This window comes from Ambystoma mexicanum, chromosome 11 (assembly GCF_040938575.1).
Source record: "Ambystoma mexicanum isolate Mex_15411 chromosome 11, UKY_AmexF1_1, whole genome shotgun sequence".
NCBI lineage: Eukaryota > Metazoa > Chordata > Amphibia > Caudata > Ambystomatidae > Ambystoma > Ambystoma mexicanum.
The window spans coordinates 415,305,036-415,319,447 of record NC_090934.1 but is presented as its reverse complement, the minus strand read 5'-3'; positions in this window follow the sequence as shown (position 1 = coordinate 415,319,447).

Sequence of the window (14,412 nt, the reverse complement as noted above, 5' to 3'; positions counted from 1 at the left end):
AAGACGGAGAACTGGGCCGGGTGTGGTCAGATTATCTGGCCTGAATATTCTCCGCAGGCTGGACCTAAGAGACTGGTGCTCGCAACCTAATAATGACTGTTTTAGTGGGCTGCGGGTCCAGCACTCTACCTGACTTTTTAAGACTGTGCAAATATCTCCCCAGAGGGTCTTATAACTGTAATTTGATTCTCTGATTTGTCTTGTTTATAGGGACTTGTTCTGTATTCCTCCTGTGGCTGGCTGATACCACTTGCATACTATTATTTTGAATGGATTGTGTCCTCCAATGCATTCCACATCTTTGACATGTAATGTCCACAGCTGTGCTGCTTCGGAAATTTTTCGGCAGAGGACATCTTGAGTCGATGGCGTCGGGCTGATGTCCCTCGAAGGCTTCAGTCGAGGGCGATGTCACCAGATGTTATAAATAGGAGGCACGGCGCCTGTAGCCTCAGTTCTGTTTTTTCCACAAACGTGTTTGCTTCAAGAACTCGGCGCGCCTTGTGTATTCTTCGTGAACATGTCTTCTTCATCTACCCCTCTGACTCTGCAGTCTGGCTTTAAGACTTGCCAAGACTAAGTCTAAGCCGACAACTGTTCGAAATGCCAGTCGCTGACTGCTAAGGCCTTGCGGGAGCATAAGGGGATGTTACAGGTAGGTTGGGGTACTAAACCCAGTAAGTCTGGAAAATCTGTGAAAGGTATGTCCACCGATGATTTGAGGGGTGACACTCCTCGATGGAAGGAGTCCTGGGGGTCTCGATCCCAGAGTGGTTCCCGCCACTTGTCCTCATCTCGGCACTCCCGGAAGCGGCGTCACTGGTCGCCTTCACCGTCCTCGTCAGATGATGGCACAGCGAGGAAAGTGGCTGGTCCCACTAAGTCCTCGACTCTGGACGAATGGGAGGCTTCAGGGAGCAGATGCTGGCGATTTTCCAATCCCAGGGCACAGTTACATCCGTGCCTTCAGAAGAAGACGGCAGGGAACAATCTCGGTCTGAGGCCCGCGCACCTTCGGCCCGCGTCCTCGGCGCGATACTTATCGGGAACCTTCGAGGTCCCGTTTGGACAAGGCTCAGGTTGATCGCCAGAGACATGCTAGATCCAGGTCTCGGTCTTCGTCCACAGTGAAACTGCAGAAATCTGGTAAGGGCTTGAGGTTGGCATCGACTGTCAGCGCGTGTCCGTCAGAGCCGTGTCCGTCGGTAATGGACGTCGAAGCTTTGCCTTCACACCAGCCCTCGGTGCCGTTGGCACCGTTGTCGACGTCTAAGCCATTGGCACCTTTAGGGCTTTTTGGCTGGAATTTGCCTGTGGAGGTCCCTTGTACTGTGGATCCTCCAAGGAAGGCTAAATACAAGTCTGTGAAGCCTGTTAAGGAAACCAGACCCACTTCTGTCCGAAGGCAGGAGTTCTTCTTTCCTCTGGATGATATCTATGAGGATGAGAGGGCAGATTTGGAATTTGACCCTGTTGAGCCTGATTTGGCTCTTGCCTTTTCTGGGGACAGCCAGTTGGAAGAGATGTGCCAATCACTCCATGATGCCAGTGGCTTGGACACATCTCCGGAGGTGGAGTTTGGCAGTCCTGAGCCTGGGGCTCGTGCAGAGTCCTCTTATCGGAGATTGATGGCTAGGGCTACGAGTATCTTGGTTGGTCTAGTCCTCCAGATGCATTTGTTCAGGATGACTTGACTGATATTTTGGATCAAGGTCCGTCCACTGACCCGGTGTTACCTTTTCATTTGACTTTGCAAAAAAGGGTGGCGGCTGCTTGGCAGACCCCGGAGTCTCTTCCGGCAGTTAGCAAGTCATTAACTAAAAAACACTGCCCTTCCAGTAGTGACCCCAGCTACCTATCCACTCACCCCACTCCAGAGAGTTTGGCTACGGCCACCTCGAAGCAGGCTGCATACCCTACCATCCCTCCTGATAGGGACGACAAGCGCTTCGATGGTTGCGCATGCAAGGTGTTTTCTACGGGGAGTATGGCGCTGACGTCAGCCAACTCCACTTGTGCCTTGGCAACATTTTCACGGTATACCGTCATTTCATCGACGGGCTTTTCATCGTGGGTTTTTTTGACGCGATTTATTTTTTTTGATAAAAAAAAACAATTTTTTTTGGGCTTAAAAATTAAATAAATTTGGTGTGTGTCTAGGGGAATATTAAAATAATTAAACGGATAGGGGGTTTGGGTGGCCCCCCCTCCCCCCCCAAAAAAAAAAAAATCAATTTTTTTCGAAAATAAATCCGCAGCAAAAAACCCTGCGGTGAAAAGTCTGTCGATGAAATCACATAGAACCCATTTTCACACACTCTGTGGAAATGCACCGCTCTAGCGGCTCAGCATATTCCCGAGTGGGAAGAAAGGATAGGTTCCTTGCTCTCGTGCAGGATGGCAAGGATGACATGTGTGAATCCCCCCGTCAGTCTGGGTGGGACAGGGTCCCATTGCTGCTAGCACCGGTATACGCAGTTTTGCGTTGTTGCCGAAGTCGGGTTTAGCTCCAGATGTACAGGTCCGTCTTCTGAACATGCCCTTTGATGGCTCATTTGTTTGGCAGCAAAGTTGACAAGAGCCTTGAGAGGTTGCAGACCTCCAAAAATGCTGCTAAATCTTTGAGTGCAGCAGTGCATCAACCTCTGCCTTTTCGTCCTAGGGGACAACAGTGGAGGGGTGGTTCCTTTCGTTACTACTCTTTTGGTAGGGCGAGAGGAGCTGGCAATCAAAGGGGTCAACGAAGAAGTACCTGTGGTGGTCAGGGAAATAGAGGTGCCAAGACCACTCAAGCAACAGCCTCTTTGCCTTCAGGCGCTGCCACAGCAGCGCCAAAACAACTGTGAGGATTTGTTCCATTGTTCACCGGTTGAGGGCAGACTGGCTCTGCATCTGGAAGAATGGCGAGCTATTACTTTGGATGGATGGGTTCTGGAGACAATAACCCACGGCTACTGCCTGCCCTTCCTACATCAGCCTCGCGACAATCCACCGGGGAGTCTCTATTTGAAGCTTTCGGATCCGCTCCTTGTGCAGGAAATATTAACCCTGCTGGAGAAAGGCGCTATAGAAGACGGGGGACCGAGACCTATCTTGGAATTGCGTTGGTCAAACAAGTTCCTCCGGAAGGACAAGTTCAAGATGGTTACTCTTTCTCAGGTCCTTCAGTCCCTTCAACTTCAAGATTGGTTGGTGTCTCTGGACCTACAAGATGCTTACTTTCATGTGCTGATTCATCCAAAGCACGGAAAGTACCTGAGGTTTGCGGTTGGCAACTCACACTTTCAGTTTCGGGTCCTGCCATTCGGATTGATCTCCGCCCAAGGGTCTTCACCAAGCTAATGGTGGTGGTGGCAGTGTATCCCAGGCGGGGGGTGGATTACAGTCTACCCCTACCTGGACGACTGGCTGATCCTAGCAAGTTCTCCCAAGCAAGCTCTAGATCATCTCAGTCTCACCTGCCGCTCCCTCCATAAGCTGGGCTTCTCCCTCAATTTCAAGAAGTCGCATCTGACACCTTCTCAACAGCTTCAGTACATCAGGGCTGTGTTGGAAACATTCTTGGGGAAGTGTTTGCCTCCAAAGGGCTCATCACATTGTACAGATGGTGGACAAATTTCAACATGCCCAGAGTCTTTCGGCTTTCCTATTCTTAAGGTTACTCGGCCTCATGGCATCCTGCATTTTTCTGCTGCCAGAGGCCAGACTGCGGATGAGATCCTTGCAATGGGCCCTCAAGTTGCAGTGGTCCCAATTCTCGGGCAAGATGTCAGATCCCGTTCAGGTTCCACTCTCGGTCTCACAGGATCTTCTGTGGTGGGCCAGCGAAGGGAATCTGATGAAGGGGGGAGCCATTTTGGCAACCTTGGCCGGAGGTGACAGACACTTTCCTCACAGGATGGGGAGCTCATGCCGACTATCTGACCGCCAACGGTCGTTGGTCTCCGTCAGAGTCCAAACTCCACATTAACCTGTTGGAGCTGAGGGCCCACAGGCTGGCCCTGAAGGCTTTTCTGCCATCTGTGCGGGGGAAGTGTGTCCTAATCATGACGGACAATACAGTGGCCATGCATTACCTCAACAAAAATGGGAGGGGTAGGGTCACTCCTGTTGTGCAGAGAGGCAATGCAGCTCTGGTTCTGGGCAATCCAGCAAAGAATTTCACTCTCTGCAGTTCATCTGGCCGGAGAGGAGAATGCGGCGGTGGACGCTCTGAGCAGGCAGAGCACGATCTCTCACGAGTAGGAGTTGGCTCAGGAAGTCCTTCTGGAGATCTTTGCCCTTGGGGAACCCCACACGTGGATCTGTTTGTGACCAGTGCCAACAGGGGGTCCAGGTTCTCCATCCAGCAGTCAAGACTCTCAACCTTCACGCTTGGTTTCTGAAAGGTTGAGCTATAAGGATTGGGACCTCCCGGATGACATGATGGAGGTGTTGCTTTCGGCCAGGCAGCCGGCAAACAATCCCTGTACCGTTGCCGTAAGTTTTGTGACTGGGGGAGAGGGCACAATGCCGATCCTTTTCAGTGTTCCATTCCCATGGTTCTGTCTTTCTTGCTTTCTTTGGCCCACACGGGCTTCAAGTTAATACCATTAAAGGTTACCTGGCAGCGCTGTCTATCTTCAAGCGCTCGCCTGAAGAATGTTCTTATTTTAAGATTCCTTTGATTTCCCAATTTCTTAAAGGGCTCACTAATGTGTTTCCACCGTCCCCATTTTCAGGCGAAAATCCTTGAGTAAAATCCCAAGCCTCTCTTGGAGGCTGGACTTCCTCCACTGCCTGGCTCTCTACGAGAGACCGGATCTCCGCCAAAAGAATTGCTGTCCCAACCTGTGGTAGTGGAGGGGAGGAGGGAGGAGAGGCTGGGATAGGGGGGCGGTACCCCATGGATAGTACAGAGAGGATCCATGGGTACGTGAAATTCTGGCGCCAGATATGTGCGTGAAGAGCAAGCCTGCCCCCCACTGGAGACACATGGACCGGAAGGGACGTGTCATGCCTTCTTTCCCTCAGAGGCTGTCGCGGAGGAGGGGGACTGGAAAAAGCCCTTACCCAACCCCCTCCCCCCTGTTTTATTGCTTGCAACGGTTCTGAGACAGCGAGTGGTCCGGCTGCCTGGATCTCCATTTGTGGAAGCCACAGAATCCTCTGTATGTAAGACCCCTGTCGGAGCGCTGCTGAGATTGGGTGTACGATTTCGGCGTGACCTTTGTCAGGATGGATAAATACTTGGCCGTTTGTGAGCTGTTTTTCTTTTTGTCCAGCTCTTCGTCCATGGAGGAGTGGAAGAGGTCCCCTCTGTCTACTTGTAGATCGGTAGATCTAATTTGCGTTCCTGGATGTCCGGGTTGAATTTTGTTGCCCGGAGCCAGGCTGTCCTTCTCATGTCTGTGGCGATACAGATGGCACGGCTAGTTGTGTCAATATGGGCCACGGTAGATTCCATGAGGTCTTGCGCTGCCAGCTTGGTCTCGGCCAGCCCTGCCTTAAAGCGTGATTGGCTCCGAGTAGGGAGTTGCGGCAGGAAATCTGCAATTTCCCGCCATAACCTTTTTTTGGAGGCAGCCAGCATGGCATCAGCGTTGGCTTGACGAAGATGCAAGGATGTGTTGGAATAGGGCTTCTTCCCGTATGCCTCCAAGATCTTCTCCTCCTTACCTAGCAGCGCTGCAGAGGAGGAGGCTGAGGACGACTGAGGCTTGGAGTATAGCGATGCCGCAGCGATCACCGAGGAGTGTGGCTGAGGTTGGGCCCAGAGCAAGACTGTAACCACTTCCATCTGCCTGTACTTGGCGTCCAGGCATCGATTGACCGGCTGGGCCGAGTGGAGCTTGAACCAACCCTTCTTGGCCAGGGAGACTACATCGGTTTGCAGTGGAATCCCCGTTTTGGCAGAGGGGCGTCGCGTGAGGACTTCAGCCAGACCCCCTCTGCCGGCTGCTCGACCTCGGGCTGGGGTAGGCCCAGATACTCCGCCAACCCTGCAAGAAATTTGTGGAAGGCCCTGGCCTAGGATGGCGTATCTGGATCCTCCTCCTCATCCGTATCCTGTGGATCAGGAGCATCCTGTGGAGGAGGAGGTGTTGACGCTGGAGGCTGGGGTACAGGACCACAGCCGGAGGCTGAGGGGGCGGCAGAGGCTGGTACAGAACCGCCTGAGGCATTGGCTGGGTAGCCGAGGCAGGGGCTACGCTGGAGTCTGGGGCGCCAGTAGAGGCGCGTGTGGTGCTGCTAGCAATGCAGGGAGGACTTCCCTGATGGCGTCCTTGAGGATAACCCCCATCTGAGGTGACTTCATGAGGCCGATGAACCTCTTGAAGATCCCCTCCTCACTGGCAGAAGAGGCGGCAGGGGGGGTGCTGATGGGGTAGCTGGGAGCTGCTGGAGCCGCTGCACACCCTGACCATATGGACGCAGTGGGAAGCTGCCCTGCGCAAAAGAGGGATAAGCTGTAGGCCACGTACCTGGTTGAGGCCAGTCCCACCTTAACACTTGTTCTTCGCCGAATGCCTGGAATGACATTCGACGCGTGCCACATGCCTGCAACTTGTTGCTCGGCTTGTGGGGCCCAGCCTCATCCAAGACTCTTGCGTGTGGATCACAAGGCCTACCCTGCTCCTCGAGCCTAGGCCCGGTAGGTGTGACACCCTCGACCCGAGGGGCGGTATTGCTGCATTTAGGCGCCCCCTCGGACGTATTGCTGGTACTAGGGCGTAGTCCCTCGGCCATATTGCCGGTACAGGGGCGGAGCCCCTCAGATGATAATCCGGTACAAGAACCTTCTGGTCCCTCAACACTACCACCGGGAGAATCCAAGGATCCTCAGCCCAAGGGACGGTAGCTGTAGCAGCCTCAGTGCACGGGATGGTATAAGGACCTGACCGGTCGCTCCCGCACGGGAGAGTCCCTGTGAAGCAGTCTCCTTTGCGGGGTGTGAGAGAATATTGGCCCTACCTTGGGCTTGGCTCGATGTTTCATGAAGCTCTTGAGGTCCTCTGGAGGCGACTTCTGGTAAAGCTCCCTCCACCTGGCTAGTCTGTTCTTCAGCACTTTCGAGGACAGCGAGCCACACGCTGTACAAGCTTGCAAACCGTGGTGTGGGCCAATGCAACGTAGGCAGAGGGCGTGGGGGTCTGAAGTTGGGAAGAGCCCATTGCAGGATGGACACCTGCTGAACCCTGTGGAAGCCGACATGCACCGAGGAGCGTGACGCCTGAGGACCGAGTACCTGAATGATAAAAAAACAAAAAAGACAAAGAGAAGAAGTATCTGTGCGTGGAATTACATGGCCGAAGACAAACCCAGGAGCGCTGGTGAATTCGGCCCATTCCTGTCGATGCGGAAAAGGGGACTGGGGTGTGGCGCCGGAGGGCGGAGTCAGGGCAGCGCATGCTCCCTGGGCCGCATACCTGCGCACCTCTAAATTAAAAGGGAAGAAGGTTTTTCTGGTGAATAAGGTTCCATCTCCTGTCCCTTGGAAGGGACGCCCATGCAGTATGGAGGAAAGGGGACGGGACGTAAGTGTATAACCTTTGCCAAGTCTGCCTTGAATCTCGTCCAACTGTGGGCCGGAAGCTCAGGAAGGAATCTCCCGCCATAGCTTTTGGTTTACTGCAGCTAGCATGGCATTCACATTAGCCTTCCGCAAGTGTAGTGTAGCATTAGAGTATATCTTTTTGCCATAGGCATCTAGGAGTTTTCCGTCCTTGCCTAGGAGGGCTGAAGTAGGTGTGGCCGTGGAGGATTGTGGCTTAGTGTACATAGAGGCCGCTGCTATAAACTAAAACTGAGGTTGCGGGTGCACCATCAGCATGAGGGAGTCCCCCTCTGCCTGCCTGCCATTTGGCATCCAGATGCTTGTTTGTATGATGTGGAGACCGTAGAGTGTGGTTTCACACACCCCTTCCTTGTCAATGACTCAAGAGCCTTCTGCAACAGGAGGCCCGTTTTTGTGGTTGACCGGATGGTAAGCACCTCAGCCAAGATCCCCGCCTCTGGTTGCTCAACCTGTGGCAGCGGTATCCCCAAGTATTCCAACACACAAGCCAATCTTTCATGGAAAGCTCTAGCTGAAGAGGTTGTTTCTTGATGTTCTTCGTCATCCGTGTCCCCCCACTGTGTCCTGCAGGTCAGGGCCTGCTGGTGGAGTGCTAGAGGGTGCTGCGGGCGGTTGTGGCATACAGATGGGCAGCACTCTGGGCTGCACCAGGAGTGGAGCTGCTGTGACCATTCTGTCCCTCTGGTATCGCAGGAACCTGGACCTGCGTTGGTATCTGTGTATGAACCACTGCAGGCGGTTGACTGGGTGCCTGAGGGAGCATGTCTTGGATGAACGCCCTAAATATGATCCCCAATTGAGCAAACCTCATGAGCGTGAGGAACTCCTCGAAGAACCTGTCCTTGCATGCATGCAGGTCCCTGGACTTGCACCTGTTGAGCTCTAAGTGCCCCTGGCCCCGGGTAGCTGGTCTGTGTATTGCCCCTGCAAGGAAGCAGTTGGGTATGGAGTGGACCAATTGACAGGTGTAGACCAAAGCACACTGGAATGTAGATGTTCAGAATGCGCCACCATTTTGTCTGTCCCGGAGGGCATTTGGTCTGGTACTGCGCCACGTGCTTGCTGTGTAACTACTGTTGTACTAGGACCAGTCTCTGCCTGCTTGCTTGACTGCGAAGGCTCAGACCTTCCCGGCACCTCAGGCGGAGTACCCTTTGCCATGTTACAGGTAGTGCTGGAACTTAGTTTAGGCACCCCCTTGGGTTCACACCCGGTGTTAGATCTTAGCCACTCGGGTAGATCCCCAGTACCAGAACCAGAACCTTGCGGCCCCTCAGCTGCAAGACCAGGAAGATCCCTAGACCCTTCAGCCGTGTGGCCAGTAGGTCTTGGAGCCTCGGTCCCCTCGCTGGTAGTAGAGCCTGGAAGACACCTCCTGCTTGGCGCTTCCTGGGGAAGGAGTCAACCCTACGGGGTGCAGAGGAGAACAGGGCACCTACCTCAGGCCTGGTCTTTCTCCTGGCGTACTCCTTGATGTGCTCCGGTGGTGATCTCGAGAAGAGCTCTCTCCGCCTGGCCAAGGGGTCCTTGAGTGAGCGTGTTGCATGCCGAGCAGCCATCCCAGCTGTGGTCCTTTGTCAAGGCACCAGAGGCAGAGCGCATGTGGCTCCGATGTGGGGTATGAACACTTGGCCGGTCGGACACCCGCGGAATCCCCCTGCCATCAACATGCACCAGGGAGGAGCGTGGAACCGCAGGACAGAGAACTCTGAATGAAATTAGCTATATGGAAAAAAGGAGAAAAAAAATTATCCCTGGGGAAGTCGTAGCGTGGTATTACGAGTAAAAGTTAAGGCCTCAACCACAGCTTAAGGTGAAAGAGGACCGCTCCCGTTGATGTGGAAAGGACGATTGAGGAGTGGCACTGGTGGACAAAGTCAGGGGAGTGCATGCTCACAGGGCAGCGCCCCTGCGCGCACCTACATTTAAAGGTGAAGACAAGGTGAAAAATGTTCCATTTCCTGTCCCTAGCGAGGGACGCCCATACAGTATGCAGGAAAAGGGACAGGACGTAGGAGTAAGTGTCGTACATACCTTAGAAGTGGAAGAAAATCCATAACGGCAAGGCAGGGTCGGCGGGAGCGAGATGGAGTAACATTTAGTGGCATAGTATAAGGGGTGTCACAACCTAAGACACGGTAGCAGACTGTTTAGCCCATGGCGCATTCAGAGCACAGACTTAAGCACGCAAGGACCTCTCCCGCTGCGCTCGTTTGCTGCTCTTCCAGAATGGCAGTCGCACTTGAATACACATCGAATCGGCAGAGCTAATCCAAGGCTACTGCCCGAGTAAATGCTATAGAAAGACTGTGCAGGGTGTCTGCGAGTAATAGAAAAAAATGACTAACATACGTCAAAGGGCACGAGACCCCCAAGTGCTTGAAGGAAGCCAGGCTTCTTCCAGCCGGAGCACCGCTACAAGGAACTTATAACATAAGGAAAATATAATGAAATAATTAAGCAACAAAAAAAAAAAAAGAAACAACACTAAAAGTATGTCCATCTGCAGTAATGAGACGTGGCAACCAGACACCCGACTGACTCGGATCAATAATAATGCAAAAGATACAAAAGAAGGAAAACAAAACGTTGAAGCCTTGCCTATATCCCGTCTGGCATGAACCCGGAGTACTGTATCTTCTTTTGGATTGTTGTATCTTCCCTATGGATTATTCCAATTTAGTTTCCTTGCATTTTTTCTGTTTTTCGGGACTTCTGGACATTGGAACATTCTCCTAATGTATGCTCTAGTCTTCCTGGACACTCCGTTCTATCCCCCAGTTTCTGCAATCATTCCATTCGGGAGATCGGAGTTTAATTTATTTTTTGTCTCTGTGCCATTGGACCGGTCTTTCCCTTCTTCTCTAACTGGACTGGTACTCGGACTTCTTTGTATCCTGTTTTCCTAATCATCTCCAGGGAAATATATTCATTGGAGGGCAAGGGTGGGAACTGCGGGAATGTTACCGTTCTGACCCTATTCCTTCAACGTCCCTTATAGTTCCTGAGGGTGTCTTTTTTGCTTGTTTGCTCTTGGAGTGGGTGGCTCCAGGTCTTTTTGACTTGCGGTGATTCGTTTGGGGAGTAGTCGGGAATCATCCACAAACACTTGTTTCCTCAGCACATGTGCATGACACATAGCACCAAAAAAACGTCATCACAGCGGCAATATCATCATATATTGTGGGCACAGGCATCGTAATAATGCTCCTGTGCACTGCTTGCGACCTGGCATTCATTTAGTTTCACAGAACCACTTGAAAATTGCATGGCTTTTTACCAAGTTTCAATAAAAAAGTGTTGTGTGTAAAATCTGCCATTTCAACTCATTTATAAAAAATATAAAAAGGCTACTTCCTACACGTGGCAACTTTCTATGACACATACTATCAGAGAATGTGTACTGTTCCAACAACCAGAACTAAAGGCACTAAATGTGAATAAAGACTGATTTAGGAACTGCTACGGTGCTCATGCTCGTATCATGGATAAAATCGTTTTTTCTATTTCGTGAAATCCTTAAAATCCCTAAACAGTTGTAGAACAAGTCTCCAATTACATTACCAGAGGTGAATGCCATCATATTGTTCGGTCCTGACGAAGACTTTAGGATATTAGGAATCAATCATTGCAAAGTCGAAACTAGCACGGGAAGGCATTTGTAATATTATGACATTTTGCCTTTTAAAGCTTATCCTCCTTATTGAGTCAGATTCAAAGTCCTTTGCTATGCAACCATATTCCCTGGCACTTGACATGCGGGACTAATTCATGGACTGCATGTTTGGATCCCAACATGTGGATTTAATTGGTTATCCACATAATCCAACAACTCATGTGGGTTATATATCTGTACATTGCTGTATTTGCACAATGTTGTAGTTTGTTACTGCTTTTTAGACTTTGGTATGAATTTTGATGTAGCAATGTGGAGTAGGTTTTATTTTGTGTGAATGTGTGTGGCTTGATAAGAAACAAGTGTGTAAGATTGTTTTTCTGATGAATAGTGGCACTTTAGAACCTGTGCACTTTCTATTTGCTTCATTTTTTATGAAATTGTGTCTATATAAATTTGTGGTTAGTAAACACACAATAAATATGTATTTTTTGCAAATTTTCAAGACTTCAGCATCTTTGAGTGTGTAATCCGGTGCTTGTTGGGCCTTTTTTTCGGTGGTGCACCCATAAATAATGTGTGTAAATTAGGTGACACCCACCTGCCCTCATGGATAACAATCACTTGTCCCATTGTAAAAATAAGGTTGGCATACTTAACCATCTGTGGGTAGGTGGGGTGGGGAATCCTGTGGATCCTCCACCAAAACCCTGCCTAGAGTCTCCTCCCAGGAGGCCAACAGAGGACAGATGCATCCTGATCCCAAGCATGCGGGTGGTGTACTGCGGCAGGATCACATGGGTGGAGACCAGGCCCAGGGTAGTAGGGAGATTTCGCATGGTGAGACATGGTATTTCTTCTTGGAGAGGGAGACTCTTGCCAGTAAGTTGAAGGAGGAACTGGTTTATTGTTACTTTGATATATCTCAACCTCCTCACAAGGAAAGGGTAAACTCCAAGGGTGTAACCCAACACGGTATTGTATCCAAAGAACATATCTTTTGTACACCTAAAATTAAATATCGTCTCCAATACGAAAGGTATACCAAAAAGAATGGACTGAAATGTAGCCTTTTCTATACCATTTGTCTCTAAAAACATCAAGGGAATTGAAAAATCTTTTAAAAGTAGAAAGGATGTGGGAAACCTAATTTCCTTGAAATGGATTACATGGCCCAGAATCCCTCGAACTGTGACGAAGAAGAGGGCTGAGGAGGCATGTAGAAATAAAGGACAGGCAAGTAGGCCTAGCAGCCTTTGCCAGGGTCAGGCAATTAATCCTAGGGGCCTGCACCTGAAGCCGATTGCCCCACCTGAGAGGCATAAAGGGCTGCAACAGGAAGGCGCAGTAGGAAAGAGCTGGAAGGTTGGCAGTAGTAGCAGAAGGAGAAGCAGAGCATGAGGCTGACAGTACACAAGGTGCTGTGACCACTTAAGGGATGCCGGAACGAGAGAGGAGCAGATTTCAACTGCAGGTCCTGTGTTCACAAACCGTGTTTGGCTGTGGCTGCACTAGAAGAGACTAGGGAAAGTTAGCAGTCTTTCCAGGTGCGCCTAATTGCTGTGAATGTAGAGCTGGGGCTGTGCAGCTACCCAAGGCCTGTGTGCAGAAGCAAACATAGCGAAGGAGAGAAAGAAACTTGCTGTGGTCGAGGCCGGATCGGAGACAACCATACTACAGAGGGGTATGGGTCCCAAGAGTGCCTGAGGCAGTACTAGCAGAAAGAAAATCTGGAAATAGAAGCCGCCTGCAACTGCTGTGATTCTGGAGCTGGTGAATGAAGCTCTGTACTCCAATTCCCAAGAAACTCCTTGCCGGTACCTGTATCAAACTAAATTAACACTTGCGTAGAAGAACAAGTTACTTTCTTACCTGGTAATGGTAATGTTCTTTCGATGGGATGGTCCGACGACGTATTCCATATCTATGACAGGTAATGTCCACAGCTGTGCTGCTTCGGAAAATGTTTGGCGTCTGCGTCCTGCGTCGATGACGTTGATGCGCCGTCCCCGAGGACCTCCTCCGACGGCCGACATCACCCGATGTGATAAGTAGGACGCACGACGCCCATAGCCTCAGTTATCAGTTTTTTTCCCAGAACGTGTGCCACCAGTTTCTGCCAGTCAGACACACAAGGCCTTGCGGAACGCAAGCTGCAATCGCAAAAGAAATTCTGCAGCGGGGAAGGCAGGGAGGGAGCGATATGGAATACGTTGTACCATCCCATCGAAAGAACGTTACCAGGTAAGAAAGTAACTTGTTCTTCGAGGGGATTGGGTCCTCCGACGTATTCCATATCTATGACAGACTCCCAAAGCAGTACCAAGCAAGCAGGTGGGAAAGAATTTAGAATACAAATTTAGCATGCCAAATCAAATTGCGGAATTGAGAACTGCCTTGCCAAAGGACAGATATTGCCCTCTGATGGAATCAAGGGAATAGTGACGTACAAAAGTATGTACTGAAGCCCAGGTGGCTGCATCACAGATGTGACAAATAGGAAATCCCCTCTGCAGGGTAGTAGATGCAGCCATTCTCTGGTAGAATGTCCCCGCAAGCCAGCCGGAGGGTCCTTACCCGCCAAGCGGTAACACTCGGAGATAGCTAAAATAATCCAACGAGACAAAGTCTGTTTCGTCACAGCTTGTCCCAAACGCTTTCCAGCGTAACCAATGAAAAGTTGATCATCCACTCTGACCCGGGTCATGCGCGAAATATAAAAGCTCAACGCTGTCCGAGGATCAAGCCTATGGAGCCTCTCCTCTTCCTTACCAGGATGGGGAGGAGGATAGAACGCCGGAACGCCGGAAGAACAACCTTCTGGCTCAAATGAAATTCCGAAACCACTTTCAGAAGAAAAGAAGGACGAACCCTAAGGACAACCCTCTCCTTTTGAAACACAGTGAAGGGTGGCTTAACTGAAAGTGCCTGTAACTCACTCACTCTGCGAGCGGAAGTAACCGCAACCAAAAACACAGTTTTCAGAGTCAACAGCCTCAAAGGGCAAGAATGTAAAGGCTCAAACGGAGCACCCATAAGAAACTTAAGAACAAGGTTCAAATCCCAACTTGGCACCAAAAAAGGTGACAGAGGGAACACATTAGTGAGCCCTTTCAAAAACTGCGAAATTAAAGGAATCTTAAAATAGTAACACTCTTCCGACGAGCGCTTAAATATGCACAGCGCCGCCAGGTAACCTTTAATGGTCCCCACTTGCAAGCCCTTGTGGGCCAAAGAA